The sequence below is a fragment of the Perca fluviatilis genome, chromosome 2, assembly GCF_010015445.1.
Source record: "Perca fluviatilis chromosome 2, GENO_Pfluv_1.0, whole genome shotgun sequence".
In the NCBI taxonomy this organism is placed as follows: domain Eukaryota; kingdom Metazoa; phylum Chordata; class Actinopteri; order Perciformes; family Percidae; genus Perca; species Perca fluviatilis.
Genome location: NC_053113.1, coordinates 11,480,317 through 11,495,794, shown reverse-complemented (window position 1 = coordinate 11,495,794; position 15,478 = coordinate 11,480,317). Strand labels below are relative to the sequence as shown.

At 39.4% G+C, this 15,478-nt stretch overlaps 1 long non-coding RNA gene across 1 annotated transcript; it reads right to left on the bottom strand.

The window, feature by feature from the left end:
• Nucleotides 1-9,724: 9,724 nt before the first annotated feature.
• Nucleotides 9,725-11,183, bottom strand: LOC120572352. The gene is made up of 2 exons (XR_005641426.1): nucleotides 11,102-11,183; nucleotides 9,725-10,094 (listed from the first exon to the last, which is right to left on the bottom strand). It is a non-coding gene; the product is annotated as an uncharacterized LOC120572352 (long non-coding RNA).
• Nucleotides 11,184-15,478: the final 4,295 nt, after the last annotated feature.

Here is a 15,478-nt window from a genome sequence, read left to right as displayed (position 1 = left end):
ACACCCAAATTCAATGAAAGTAGTGAACTGATCTGATTTTACGGAACCGTCCGCGTCATATTTTAAATTTTTTTGACAATGTGGTTGAAAGAAACCCAAATTTTCTGATATAGAAACGTTTTGAAAATGGGTCAAATTTGACCCGAGGACAACAGGAGGGTTAATGTGCAATTTGTGGCCAATGCTGTTCATATATGCTGCACCATTCAGACACGTAAACGGTTGCCGTTATCAAGGTAGGAGAAGATGTCACAGCACGGATCTAATTTTGTGCTAAATGGATCAGAAATAACTTCAAGATTAGTCAAAGGCCCCAAAAATGAAAAAAAAAGTTATCTCAACTGAAATCAGACACACACACTTATCACTGTTTGTTTCCTCACGTGTCTAAATAATCTATGTTTGAAGACACGTCAACCTCCGTGTTTTAGACATGCACAGATGACATGACATGATAGAGAGCCTGATGCTTCAAAGTTTCCTATGATGATGAGATAAAGAAGTCATGTTGGTTGAAAAAAAAGCTGCGTATGAGGTGAGCGGTGTCAGTGTTTGTCGACACTCACAAGTGGACCTCAGAGCAGAATGGCTGCAGTCACACAGCTCTCCTTCCTGCTGTTTGCTATCATCAACAACATCCATGAAGAACGTATCATCCTAAAGGAAAGGGGCTCTTACACCTTCAGCCTCCCCGAGAACACCGACTCCTGCCTGATCTCCAGATCTGTTGGTGAGGAGAAGCTCGTCCTGTGGAACACCTCTGACCCCTGGTCCAAGAACTTGAAAGTATCTAATGACTTGAAACGACGACTTGTCAGCACGGCCAATACTTCTTCTTACACGATCCTCAACATGAAGTATTCAGACTCCGGCCCGTACCAAGAGGAGTGTTGGACTAAGGGCAAAATGACGCATGAGAAAAACATCAGTATTACTGTTTGCAGTTCAATAGATGACGTGAGAATTATTCGAGCGTTACTTGGAGAAACAGTTGACCTGCCATGTAAGGGAGCGGCTGACAATCTGGATATCCAGTGGCTCAAGTTTAGTGACAAGCAAGAGAACTGGACTAGGGTTTTTGGGGACAAGACGACATCAGTGATGGACGATGTTACAGGAAGATACCAAGTGGTGACAAACACATCAGCTCTTCGTTTATTCAACCTCACAGCAACAGACTTTACATGGTACAGATGTCTGGTGATGAACCAACAGCAGTGTGTTAGCAGTCACACTGTGAAGTTGAAACTACGATCGGAGACGATCTACCGCTCAGTGGAAGGGACAGCTGTGTTGCCGTGCACTGTCACTGATTCCATTGACAACCATCCTCCACGTTGGAGGTTTAAACCAAAAACACACTCTTACACCGACCCAGGACAACAAAACCAGACTGTTCCTTCGGTGAACCAAAACTACTCGCTGGTGTTTTCATCTCTAACGTTAAATCACACAGGTCTGTACTACTGTTATGCCTCTGGGAGAGTGCAAATGTATTATCTCTTGGTGTGCCCCAAATCCCCCCCCCCTGCTGTAGAGCTCTTCTCAGAGGGAGAAGAAGTCACTCTCAGATGCAGAGATTTGGGAGAGGGTAATTGGCACCACTGGTTCATCAAGTCGAACCGAACAGAGGGAAGAATCTTTAGTGTAACGTCTGATCCGAGCATGAGCAGAGTGAGCAGGCACTATACAAATGGGAGCCTGGTTATCTCTAATATCTCAGTGGGAGACGCAGGGGAGTACTGATGTGCCGTTAGATCATATGATAATCAGTGTGTGTCAACCAGCAGAACTGTGTTAGTGTACATGGAGCCCTTTGGGATTTACTCCACCTTCTTCAAAGTGCGATGCTCAGTGCTCAGTGTCCTGCTGCTGATGCTCTGTGCTGCTGTAGTCGCTGTGAACCAGAGGACCAGGAGAGGAGAGCAGCTTTCACCTCAGAGAGAGACTTAACATGCATATGTTCATTTCATCATTGGCTTTAATACAGCCTGGTATACACTTGATTTTAAAAACAATGGATGTTAGACATTCATGCAAATAAAACATTTGAACTTGAACACAAAAAACAGAGAAAGACGGAGCGAGAGATTACAAAAACAACAAACAAAAAACTACATAAACTGTATGTGATATTAATATTAAAGTGTTCATATTATGCTTTTTGGCTTTTTCCCTTTCCTTTATTGTGTTATATATCTTTTTTGTGCACGTTATAGGTTTACAAAGTGAAAAAGCCCAAAGTCCACAACAAAGGGACTTACCATCTCCAACAGAAAACACTGTTCACCAACTGCTCCAAACAGCTCTATTGTAGTCCAGTCTTTACTTCAGAGACAGATATGATCACTTTGGAACACACGTTATAATGCTCGCCTAGCTGCTAGCGTGGCACGCCCTCATACTCTGCTTCTGACTGGCTAGTAGTCCTTACCTAGGTACTGTACATGTGCGACTCCCGACAAAGATGGAACAGAAGTGTGATGCCTCACTCTGTAGCTAAAACAGAGAGCTCAACACACAGGGTGAAAAGAGGAGCTGCAGCAATGTGCAGTATAATATATGGTGTTTTATGAAAATGTATTAAAAAAAAATGTGATATTGTTTTTAATATTTTTTAACATGTTGGTAATTAACCTTTTGACATTACTTTCACCTAAGGTGTTTCTTTTTTCAAATCATTTTATCTTGTGTTACTGTACTGATGTTTTATTTTACATCAAATGATTATGTAATTTTTTTATATATGTGAAGGATTTTAAATTGTCTTTTATGCATTTATTGAATTGAATTCGTAGTTTTTGTAACTTACAGTGTTATATACTTGTTATTATACCTTGGTCTATATCAGTCTATAATCAATTGTCTGTTTAGTAAAGGTTATAAATAAATGATAAAACTTGGGACCCAGTTTTCACTGTTTTGTGATTTCTGAATTTAATTATTATAAGAAACATATGTCTCGGTATGTAAAATGTTTCTTATATTTAATTTAAGTAAGTAAAGTTTATTTCTAGAGCACATTTAAACACAGCTTAAGCTGACCAAAGTGCTGTAGAAAAAAACACTGAGAGATGAAAGCTGATTGAGAGATTGGTGAGTTAAAAAGGCCAGTGAGAAAAAAATGTGTCTGTAGATGTAGATTTAACAACAGAAATAGAGGGAACACTGGGGCTTCGGAAGCAAAAAGAATAAAGTGGGTGGGTCCTCCCCCAGAATCTTTTTTTACTGGAGTAGATACAATATACTGTATTCTGGAGCGTCTTTAAACACTGGAAGTATTATATTGTCATTATTATACGGACTTTCATTGCTGGTGTCCGTAAATATATATATATCTATATATATATATAGACACACAGTATCTAAGTAAGTAAGTGTAATAAAATGTGTAATGTGTAATGAAAAAATATTTAACAAAATGTGAGGGGTGTACTCATTTTTGTGAGATACTGTATATACGGGGATGGAGTGACTGCAGTTATGCAGTTTGTCTGATTCTTGTTGTCTCCTGCTCTGCTGCCTAACAACAAATGCAACATTTCGATTTCTTGTGGACATTTTTCATTTCATTCTTTGAGATAATAGGCTACAGGGTTCTGTCTTTTTTCTGCCATGATGGACAGATGGCTGGCTGGCTAACACACACACACACACACACACACACACACACACACACACACACACACACACACACACACACACACACACACACACTTACACACACACACTTATCGCTGGTTGTTTCCTCACATCTCTATATAATCTTTGCTTGAAGACATGTCAGCCTCAGTGGTTTTAGACTTGTAATGTGTAAAGGACATAGATTACTTGATAGAGAGCCGGGTGCTTCAAGGTTTCCTATGAAGATGAGATAAAGATGTCATGTTTGTTGAGAGAAGTTGTTGTTGAGGGTTAACATGTCGGTCTGATGGCCACATTTTTGCTTTAAGATGAATCATGCACGAGTTGAAAGAGCTGATGGGAAAACATTTCACTGTAACTCTACCTCTACGATTTCACGTGACTAATGAAATTGGTTGACTGATTACAGTTTTTGCCGATTGCTTACACACTATAAGTAAATGGTTAGACAAAATCGTCAAAACCTTAAACTTTTGTAACCATGCCTTAAACAAAGGCTTTGTAGGAAAGTACAAACATTTTTCTTTGTTTGCAATGCTGCATCACAGTTCTTGCAAAACACTACACACTGGTTATTACGTTAGACAATCATTGGGAAAACACTTCTCTTCAAAATGCAAAACACTATCTGAAATTGGCAACAAACCCACACACATGATCACCTTGTGTGCTGCCATTAGTCTTCGAGGAGTTCTCCATCACCTTGCCACTCTAGGTCCCTACAATACTGCACACATAATCACATTTCTGGATGCACTACATCATGTAGTTGTACAGGACGGACCACAGCAGTCCAGGTTTGTTGTCAGGTTTGTTGTCATCATCAATAATGTTAGTTTCCACCGGGCTGCTCTGGTCTGGGACTGGTTCACCAACCACAATACTGTAACTTCACAGTGGTATACTTGGCCCGTTACTCCCCATTTCTCAATCCGATTGAGAGGCATGCAGAGACACTGAGGTGGGGTCAGTCCAGGCTTGACAAGGCGATATTTCCCCCGTTGCCTGGCCAGGGATGATATTCTTTGTGATGTGAATGAGGCGATGTGGCCAGACCCTAACAGAGGGCAGGAGCCATAAACCATTCACCCCATCCTTTACGAAACAAAAGTTATGGTTTACCATTACACTGTAATTTTAGGCTACTTTGCACTATTTGACGGTACATTAAAAAGACATACTTTGAATCAAATTAGACCAAAATTATTAGAAACAATGTTGTTTTTATTAGACAATCAATGAACAGTTATACCCTAATTAAAGGCCAAACACCTAAATTATGCTAATAAATAAATAGTACTGAATAGTACATTAATAAGATATAATAAGCCTTAATTTGTATAATACATATATGTAATACATACATATATAATAATATATATTAGACCAAAACAAGAAATGATGTGGTCTTTATTAGAAATGCCCCCCTTCTAGCCCCACCCCTGACTGTAACTAGAAATGCATGTACTGCCTTATTGAAATCAAAATATACTATATCTAGACAATATACCAAATTACACTCTAGAAACCTAATACCGGTGCTGATTAAAACCACGTCGTCACATCCATCTGGCGCAACTTCAGGCCCTCATGCCTGGATACTCTCCAGAGTCCTGTGGTGTTTGGTACATACTGTATACATTATATGATACATACTGTATACAATATATATATATATACTGTATACATTATATATATATATATATATATATATATATATATATATATATATATATATATATATACCAATACATGCTTCATCAACGCTCTACTTCCACATTGGAACATTTAATGCCTTGGTACTATCCGATAGTCTGCAGAAGCTGCAGGACAGTGGCAGCTTTATTTCCCAGTCACCTGCTTATTACGTAAATGCAGCACAGCAGCTGTTCAAGGCGTCCACATTATTAAAACTTTAAAAAGGTAAAAGGAGTCAAATCACCATCTAATCTCTGCAATTATGACACATTGCTGGACATTCTCAGGATATATTAGCCTGACAAATGTCACCTGGGGTTGTGAAGTGATTTCTCATAATTGCCTGACAACCCTGAATAAGTTTTATTAGGGTGATTTTTCACATGAATCAATGTTGCTGGACTAGCCTGAGTGATGGATTCTCATAGTAATACGATTGTTCACTGCCGATAGATTCCTGTGTAATCAGCTGGACTTTATTTCCACAAGTAAAGGGCCGTTTATCAAGCATACAATCATTTGTGCATGAACTAGAACTGAAAAGACTTTTATCTCAGAGTACTTTTCCAATTATCCATTCTATCTAGGCAGGGCCGGCCCTAGACTTTGGGGGACCCTAAGCAGGATTTGGTTTGGGGACTCTCAACATTGTAACACCAACTTGTGTATTGTAAATATTAGTTTAAGCACTCATAATGTACAAATAAGCATTTAAAGACTAATGTGAGACCTATTAGCAGCAACACTATCTTTAAATAGACCAGCTCTGTTATGAGCTCTATTGTGGGACATTTAAAGCGCTCTTGGGGGCCCTTTGGTAGCCACGGGGCCCTAAGCAGCTGCTTAGTTCGCTTATGGGTCGGGCCGGCTCTGTATCTAGGACGAGTGTGACGTCACTGTTTAACCATACTTCCACCTGCAAAGAAGAAATTATGAATATGAGGTACAGATTTTCGGGTACTCTAGCTATATACTGTAATTAAATGTGAATACACAAATACTGAAATTACATAAAATGCCCGTCCATAGTAGCTGTGATAAATTAGCCTGGAGCTAATGCTTACCTGTTCAGGAGCCAATTAGCCAACTCTGCGCCCTTTTGGGATCTAAGCTGTCTCCATCTTTCAAATACATCTCCAATATTTACCAAGGGGTTGTTACGTCTCTGGTCACGCAACTGTCTTTTAGGTCGGGTAGAATTTATCTTTATCTGTTTGTCCGTTCGTTTGTGTGCTGCTTTCATGGCTGTAGGCTACTAATGTTACAGCTGTAGCCTGCTGGGTTTATGTTTTTACAGGTATACGTATCTGGCAACCCGGCCTGGCTGTCAAATTCGGCAGTTGATAACAACACACAGATCAAAACACAAACAGAAATTCGTCACGGAACGGAAATTTCAAAAGGAGAATATACTGGCATTAGCATTGTTGTCAGAAAAGATAGTATTTCAACTTAGCGTATTTCCTTAATATCTGATGACGCATTGGGGTCATTTTTGGATTTATTACAGTAAATATATTACCCCTTACCAGCCAAGATAAGAAAAACATAAGGAGGGCGATCTCAGAGACAATCAACACTTCCTTTCAGTTTGCCAGTTGCTCCCAGAGGAGTGTGACAATCGCAGGATATATAGTCTTCACAAAGTGTTGTGCAGAAATATAAGTGTTTAATGAAGATACAGCATGTGTTTCTGCCTGACCTCCATCTCTTAGTATTATCTCCAGACAGGTTCAGACACTTCTCCTCAGTGTGAGCACAGATAGAAGTCATATGTCCCAGGTTAAGAAGGATGGGATGTTTTCACTCCTTAGTGCAGTGGTTCTCAACCTTTTTTGTGCCAGCGCCCCCCTATCCATTATCCAGGTCCCTAACGCCCCCCATCAAATATTATGTAGGCTAAATGCCCCGAATATTAATGATTACGCCCCAATATAGGCCTATTATTGTTGTTACTATTGTTATCAAAAATAATAAAAATACCTTTCCCAGGTATCAAAAAGCCATGTGAATAGAAATTATATATATTTACAGGTTTTAAAGAAAAATGCAACCATTTGACATTCAAATTAAATAACAGCAGCCAATCAGAACGACTAGATATGTAACATTCAAACTATAAATAGGTATTATCAAAAGGCTTGCTGCATGGTGTGAACCTCAGCACCTTTAGAAGATGACTATAATTTGAATGTCCTTTTTTGTTTGTGAAGTGACCTTGGGTGTCATGAAATGAGCTTTAAATAAAATGTATTATGCTTATTATTATTATTATTATTATTATTACAAACACTAACAGTAGCCAATCAGAAACAGCTAGCAATTTAACAATCAAATCTATTTTTCATTCAAATCTAAAATCGAACTGTTCCAACGGAAAACAAGCTGGCACTTATCAAGGGGTAAAAGCAGAAGGATCACACACACACACACACACACACACACACACACACACACACACACACACACAACAAGTATTTTGGTGATGACAAACGACTTGAAGAACGACACCTACTGCCGAATGGAAATAAGTGTACAACCTTTGAAAGTTAGTGAGAGCCCTTTTTTTAATACTTAGAAGAGTCTAGCTATGTTTGCTATCGCCTGTCTTGCGAGTAAACGCAACCCCACATCGCGCTGTGTTTTGTGGAGGTGTGAGAGTCCCGTACAGTAAACAGTGACATCACTGCCTCTATCTCTTTTCTTTCTCTCTTTCTCCGTGAAATGAAGCTGCTTCCAGGTACAGTAGGAAACGTTGTGTTTAATAAACCATCTGACGAAAAAGTGTTACGGTTAAATATAAAGTCTACTTGTGCAACATCGTGGGGGCGATTGTTTTTTTTATTTATTTTTTTTATCTGAACGCAGCTTCACGTAGTAGCTACGGAGCTCATTTAAGACGATGTACAACCAAGTATGTGTCGATCTGACGGTTAGTATGCAGTCACAAGTTATTTCCCTACATGACATATATGTGCTGGTGTACCTCGAGACCAAACACAAAACAGGATGGAGGAAAAATAGGAAATACAGGCAGCTGCTTTTAGTTTTCCTTCCACTAGATGTCAGTCCTGTGCTGCTTTTCAGCACCGTTTGCTGCTGCTAGAACAGGGGTGTCAAACTCAACTACACTAAGGGCCACAGTGGAAAAGGAGAATCGCATCAAGGGCCAGACATGAGTTTATTTTCATGCTTTTATTTCGAAAAAGTCAAATATCTTTGACTGTACTATTCCATGTCTCATAGTCTTCTCACTTACAGTTTGGGCCACATAAAGCCCTTAGAAATCTTAGAATGTAGCAAATCAAGCAAAACAAAGATTACATTTCAAAAGTCGACTCACAGCAACCTGTTTCCCAGCTTTAATTTCGAAAACTCTGCTTCTGTGGGAATTACTGGGAGTCTCAAAGTCGGCAAATCTACCATATTCTGCTTTAAGTGTCGTGCAGTTGCTGTTTGAAAAATCAAATCAAAGTCAAATCTAAACTATCCCTTTAACCTCTCTCTCTCTCTCTCTCTCTCTCTCTCTGGTCTGACGGTGTGGCTTGTTGCTGCTTTGATTCCAGCACAATGTTGAGGCGAATGTGTACTGTATTAAGGCATGCATTATATTTCATATAATATCTTGAAAATTCATGCCTGATACTTAGTCAGTCAGTGACTCTGTTTTTCCTCTGGAAGACGGCCTACATCAACCAAAATAGTCATGTCATGATAAACAATCAGCTCATAGAGCAAGTTTCAGAGGTCAAGAGGGATGTGCCTTGTATGTTTATGTGCTTTATGTATATTTTAATGTGGCAATGTTTGTTTTTCATGAGTGTTTAAAAGCCCTCCTAGGGACGGCCATTGGAAATTAGCAATAGCTATAAATGCTGTTATACTGTACACTGGAGATTTGTTGTACAAATGTCTATGCCGTAGCATCTGTCCCTATTCAAATAAACATGACAAGAAATGAATCATCTGCCTCACCAACACTGAAAGGTCAACTCCAACAGGTCGGTGTTATGAATGGGCGTAGAGCCGCGATTCCAGGTGGGAAACAAACAACTCTTTGTTTCCTGACATGTAAACATTAAAAGTCACCAGCATAGGTGGGTGTTAGTTTTTATTTTATTTATTGTTTTGGCATTCCTGCCTTTATTTGATATGAAAGCTGACATATGAAAGGGGAGAGAGAGGATGAAATGCAGGAAAACCGTCACAGGTCGAACTCAAACCCTGGACCTTCTGCATCGAGGATTAAACATCTGCATATGTGCACCCAGGCTACCAACTGAGCTAGCCGGCCACAGTTGGTTGTTAGTTTTATTTCAGTTAGACAATACTTCCACCTAGTGGGCTCTATGGGTGATACAATTCAAAACTGAGAAGCAAATTCAGCAGACAGTAGGAACGCTTTAATTGTCAGTTCACATCCATTAGTTATTCATTCAGTTACAGCAAACCACAGCAATGCCTTGTAAATACAGAGTCAAATTTGGGAAAAAGAGAGCCTGAGTTGAGGTGTTAACTCAATCTCAAGTGAGGAACTGTATTAACGGGTTTGGGGAGCATGAAGTGATTGTGGGCCCTGAGTATTGTGCTTCAGGCAGCCGGCTCAGGGGGACGATGCAGACATCCAGGCCCTCTGTGGCTGCAGCTGGACAAGCAAACAGAACAAAGCAAGCGGAGAAGTGTAGGCAGAGTGTAGCACTTGTTTTCCCAGAGGTGGAGGAGAGTGTCTCTGGTTCTGCGTGAACTTCAGCCTGTGTAGCCACAACAGGAATACAAATAGGTGATTGAGGAGCTCAGGTCCTAATGACAAACAGATTCTAACTATGCTTTGAGTATATATTCTAGGGTGTATATTTTAAAAATATCTGTCAATTATTTTTTCCAATATTTCAGACAGACAGAAAATACAAATTGACCTGAAAAAAAAAAATCCCAAACCAAAACATTTAGTTTCAGTGATATGATATACTGAAAGCAGCAAATTCAAAAAAAATATTTAAGAAATCTGGGGCCAGAAAATGTTTTTGCACAATAAATTACTTTAATGATTAACAGTTATCAAGATGTATATCTTTTCAGCACTAGCACATTAACACTGAAAGACTATTACAAAGACAAAAGGAGATTTACAAATACCAAAGTCAGTTTTTGAGTGTGGTGTGCAAGGGCACTATTGTCCAACAATGCAACATGGGAAATTAAAGTGTATTACAACTTGGGATTTGTTATTTTTATCCCTCAAACTTGGGACTTGTAGATTTGTATGTAAACATCTCAAAACTTATTTCTACAATGAAGTCAGACAGGGCAAGACAAGCAGCAGTAGGACAATCAGACTAATAAAAGTGTCAACCAAAACTACAAAAGTAAGACCTGGTTTGAATGGAATTATAAAATGTAAAAGTATAATACAGTGGTCCAAGTGCTCTGACAAGAAATACATGTTCTTCCTATTTCTGAGTTAAAAAAAAAAATGATATAATTTATATGTTGCACCATCTGTCAGCTCATAAAAGCATCATCAAGTTATAAATACATAGAGCACTTTCAACATCAGCTCCTATTCTATACTGTGTGCTGTCTTCCCTGGCTTTCCTTTTGTCTGCTTCTTCTGAAGGTGTTAAAATGAATTCTCTGCCCTGTTAGTATTTGTAGTCACATATTCCTTCATCTTTGGGCCCAGAGGTCAGTACTAGAAATATTAGTGTCAGTGTATTAGACGAGCAGAAAAGAGCTTTGGTTGCAGATTTTTCATTACCAGCACTTAGACTTGATTGATGCTTGTGGTAAAGGGTCAGTATATCTTTTATTGCGGGACCTTTTTGTGTGTCCAGGGAAACTGTGGAGAGCAGAGTAGTTTAAGCCAAGGCTGGGACAGAGTGAAGACTTTTTTATTTATTTAATGTTTATACCTCCAATTTGGGAGGGTAGAGTTAAATAGGAAATTTAAGGACGTGTTCAGAATGATCAGAGGGAGTAATTGTGTTGCGATTAAACTGGTGGTTTGTGATCGGTGCTACCACACACACCAGAAATTGGACCCACAAAGGCACGACTCAGGTGAGTAAAGTTCAACGGTTTTATTAGCATGCTAATAAAACTTTCAGGTAACAGTGTCCAAGAAACAACAGGCAAAGGGCAATCCAAAAAACAGGCAATGCTCAAATTCCAAGGGAAACATGAACTCAGGAATACAGGAAACAATCACAGGAGTAAATGAAAGACTGAACTTAAATACACAAGACAGGGGAGACTATGAGACACAGGTGCAACCCGTAAGGGTGGGGACAGGTAATCACACAGGCGGGAAGGAGAACAAAGACCAGGAAGACAACAGACCTGAAATGAGACAAGACGGTAAGTTTCAAAATAAAACAGGAAATGGAAAACAAAAAACAAAAACTTGACACAGGGACGAGCCATGACAGGTGCTATATCATACGACAAGTAGATCCCACCAGACGTTTAGTTGTCATTTAGTTGTAGTTGTTACCATTATACAGTACAGGCCAAAAGTTTGGACACACCTTCTCATTCAATGTGTGTCTTTATTTTCATGACTATTTACATTGTAGATTCTTACTAAAGGCATCAAAACTATGAATGAACATATATGGAATTATGTACTTAACAAAAAAGTGTGAAATAATTGAAAACATGTCTTATATTTTAGATTCTTCAAAGTAGCCACCCTTTGCTTTTTTTGATAGCTCTGCAAACCCTTGGTGTTCTCTCAATGAGCTTCATGAGGTAGTCACCTGAAATGGTTTTCACTTCACAGGTGTGCTTTGTCAGGGTTAATTAGTGGAATTTTTTCCCTTATTAATAAAAAAGCAAAGGGTGGCTACTTTGAAAAATCTAATCTCTTTTTTTCAGCAGATATCTTAGTTACAACAAGATTGAGCTAGCAAAGCAATTTTGTGTTTATATGTGCGGTACTTATTCAGTTTGGGAAATCTGAAATCGCATGATATCTACAAAGCTAATGTTAGCTCAATTGACTGGCTGACTAACGCTAAGCAGGGACAGGAAATAGTCTCTGTTTCTGGAAGTTCGCGGATGTAAAGTAGCTAAATCTATCCATTAAAATATATATATATATATATATATATCCCGCAGATACCTTGGTTACAACACGATTTAGCTAGCAAAGCAGTTTTGTGTTTATATGTGCTGTATTTATTCAGTTTGGGAAATCCCACAATCTCTACAAAGCTAACGTTAGCTCAAGTTAGCTGATTGACTAAAAGGGACTAGAAATCGTCTCTGTTGCTTTTTATTATTTTGAGAGCGAATTGCCCCGCAATACGAATCGATGAATTGATCATAACTTTTATTTTGTTGGTAACCGTTGTTGTATAATTGCACACTCGAGGGTGTGATTTACCGTCATATTTTTGGCACTTCAGTGATGTGGCTAGGACCGAGGTGCTTGACGTTAAATCCTCTCGTGTGATACTGCTCAAGTGGTTTTGGGATCAAACGTTTTACTTGATTTGAAATAAGTATGTCCACAGATTTCAACGACAGCTAAATTGTGTATATAAATGTATGTGTATGGAGGGGAATGTCAGTGTTTCAGGGATATATAAGAACTGGATGCTCCTCCTGGTTTTCTCTTAGCGTTCTCTACCTTCCCATTACTGACCCAGTTGGATTAATCATCTGGTAGATTTTTACACCTGCTGATGTGTGACAAAGAGCCACCAGAGCTGTGCTTATTAGAGATGTAGTCACAAAGGATTTCATCTGGAGAAGTGTGCTTGCTTGCTTGCTGAGGTAAAAAGCAGGCCAGACTGTAAAAATAGCAGGTTGAACACTTTATTGTCATTACTCTCCATCATCGTCCTTGCGCTCTCTGCAACCTAGCCTCTGCAACCTAGCAGCACCCCTCATTGTCTGCCCTTTGCATTATTTCACTTGCAGCTACATTAATACTGATATAAATCATCAAAGCAAACAATGTGGGGTCAATGGATGACCGAGGTGAATGAGACTCTGCCCCATGCACAAGTACAACTTACTTAAACAGTAGTTATAAAGATGTATGTAAGAGGATCAGAAAGCTAAGGTGATTGGAATAGTCTGGTATTGCCAGACCTTCCTCCACAGCGCTGGGGAGGATGGTCTGGCTAGTCCACACAGCATTCCGGGATGGGATAAAAACTCTGGCTTTTGGTTTATTGGCATTAAACCAAACACTATCGTCTTGGGCGGCGCCAAGCCCCGGACAAAATTACAGTGTCGCTGCAAAATAGCCTCTTGTTTTGGTGGAACATGTGTGCGTTCAAAAGTTGTTTTAGTCGTGCAACAGAAACCTTAGATTGGAAAGATAGTCTAGCTAGCTGTCTGGATTTACCCTGCAGAGATCTGAGGAGCAGTTAACCATAGTCCTCAGAAATTCACCGGAGTTTAGAATGCCAACACACAGGGGACATTTGGCGAAATTTCTGGCGGCACCTGAACAATCCCGGGAGTGGACCATCGTCGATATAGATTATGATTGGAATAACCTCTTGTTTTGGGGTGACTGATACAGTCAACAAAGTCTCATGAACAGGTTTGTATATATAGTACAAAAACATATGCATGGGTTCATGGGTAGCTCACCTGGTCGAGCGCGCGCCCATATGTAGAGGTTCACTCCTGGACTCTGCAGCCACGGGTTCGACTCCAACCTGTGGCCATTTTCTGCATGTGATTTCTCTCCCTTTCATGTATTTAGCTGTCCTATAAAAATAAAGGAATAAAATGCCCCAAAAATATCTTATAAAAGAAAAAGAAAAAAAACTTTGTATGTTATTCTAGGAAATGACGGCGCTGGCTGGTCACATGACAGCCGAGTTTAGCGGCCTTTACAGGTAAATTTAGCCAAGAAAAGGTTACCGTGGTGCCGGTCTTTTCACGGTCCCAAGACTTTTCTTTATTTTGCTCACAATCACAAAACGATCATGAAACTGAATGATGATGGCACATCATCGCTTGCTTTGTGGGAATTTTTGATGTAAAATGCCTTTTTCATCTGTCATGTACATGCATTGTTTCTTAATGTGACTGCTCAAGTTCGACCAGCTTAAATGTAGTGCTTTTAAAAATTCATATCCTCCCCTTCCCCCTCTATCTCCCCCTCTCCTTTCTACCTCTCAACCTTTGTCTCCCCAACCATCTCTTTTTTTCTAAACGGACAAATGTGCTTTTTGTGTATTTTGAAGCACTGATAAACTTCCTTTATCTGAATCAGTGATAACACTGCCTCCTTTTTTCTCTCTTTGAAATGGCGATAAGCAATGTTTTCTTTTCTCCCTTTCTCTCCTTGTAACAGTGATAAAAAAACAACCTCTTGCTCACTTTCTCCTTTAAAATAGCGAGAAAAACAACCTTCCCTTTTGAGTTTAGGGAGTGGTTGCCTGAGGGTTAATGAAGCAAGCTTGTTACTAAAAGGTTGTGGGTTCAATCCCCCCCTGAAAAAATAAACTAAAATAACTCTTCCACTGATAAGTCTGACTCGCTGGCAGACTCCATGTTTTAATAAGTCAGTGTCTGCTTCTTTATCTTCCTCCAGCCTCCAGTCGCTGCTTGGTGTCTTCACTTTCTATCTTTGGTTCTTCCCAGTGAACATGGTGCAGGACCAAGAGAAAACAATCCAGAGAGAAACAGATAACTTTGTTTTAATCCATCATATCTGTTAGTGAGCCCTTCAACAAAAGACTGATATTGTAAAATGAAACTAAATTATGGTGCTCCTTCCAGGCAAGAAGAACTTTGAGAGTTTCTGATAACATTGTAACATGTAAATTCTCTATATTTTAGAGGATATTAAATGAGGATTTACCCAAAATGGATGTACTGTGTAGCGCTCTTGAGCCATAGTTAAAAAAAGAGATGCTGATTTTTATAGTGAAATTTTACCTGTTAATTTTTTTAACCAGTGTAATAGAAAAGCATGGAACAAGCCTGACGTCCTCATACTCAGATTCTAGTCAGAGTATGAGTCAGATACTGCTCCATTGGGCTGTGATTATGGGGCGTGTTTCAACTGAACCAGGAAAGAAAATGCCTCTGCACTCAATTGGATAGACCTACAACCAATCAGAGCAACGGAGACAGACGCCACAGAAGCTGCAACTCAAAGGCA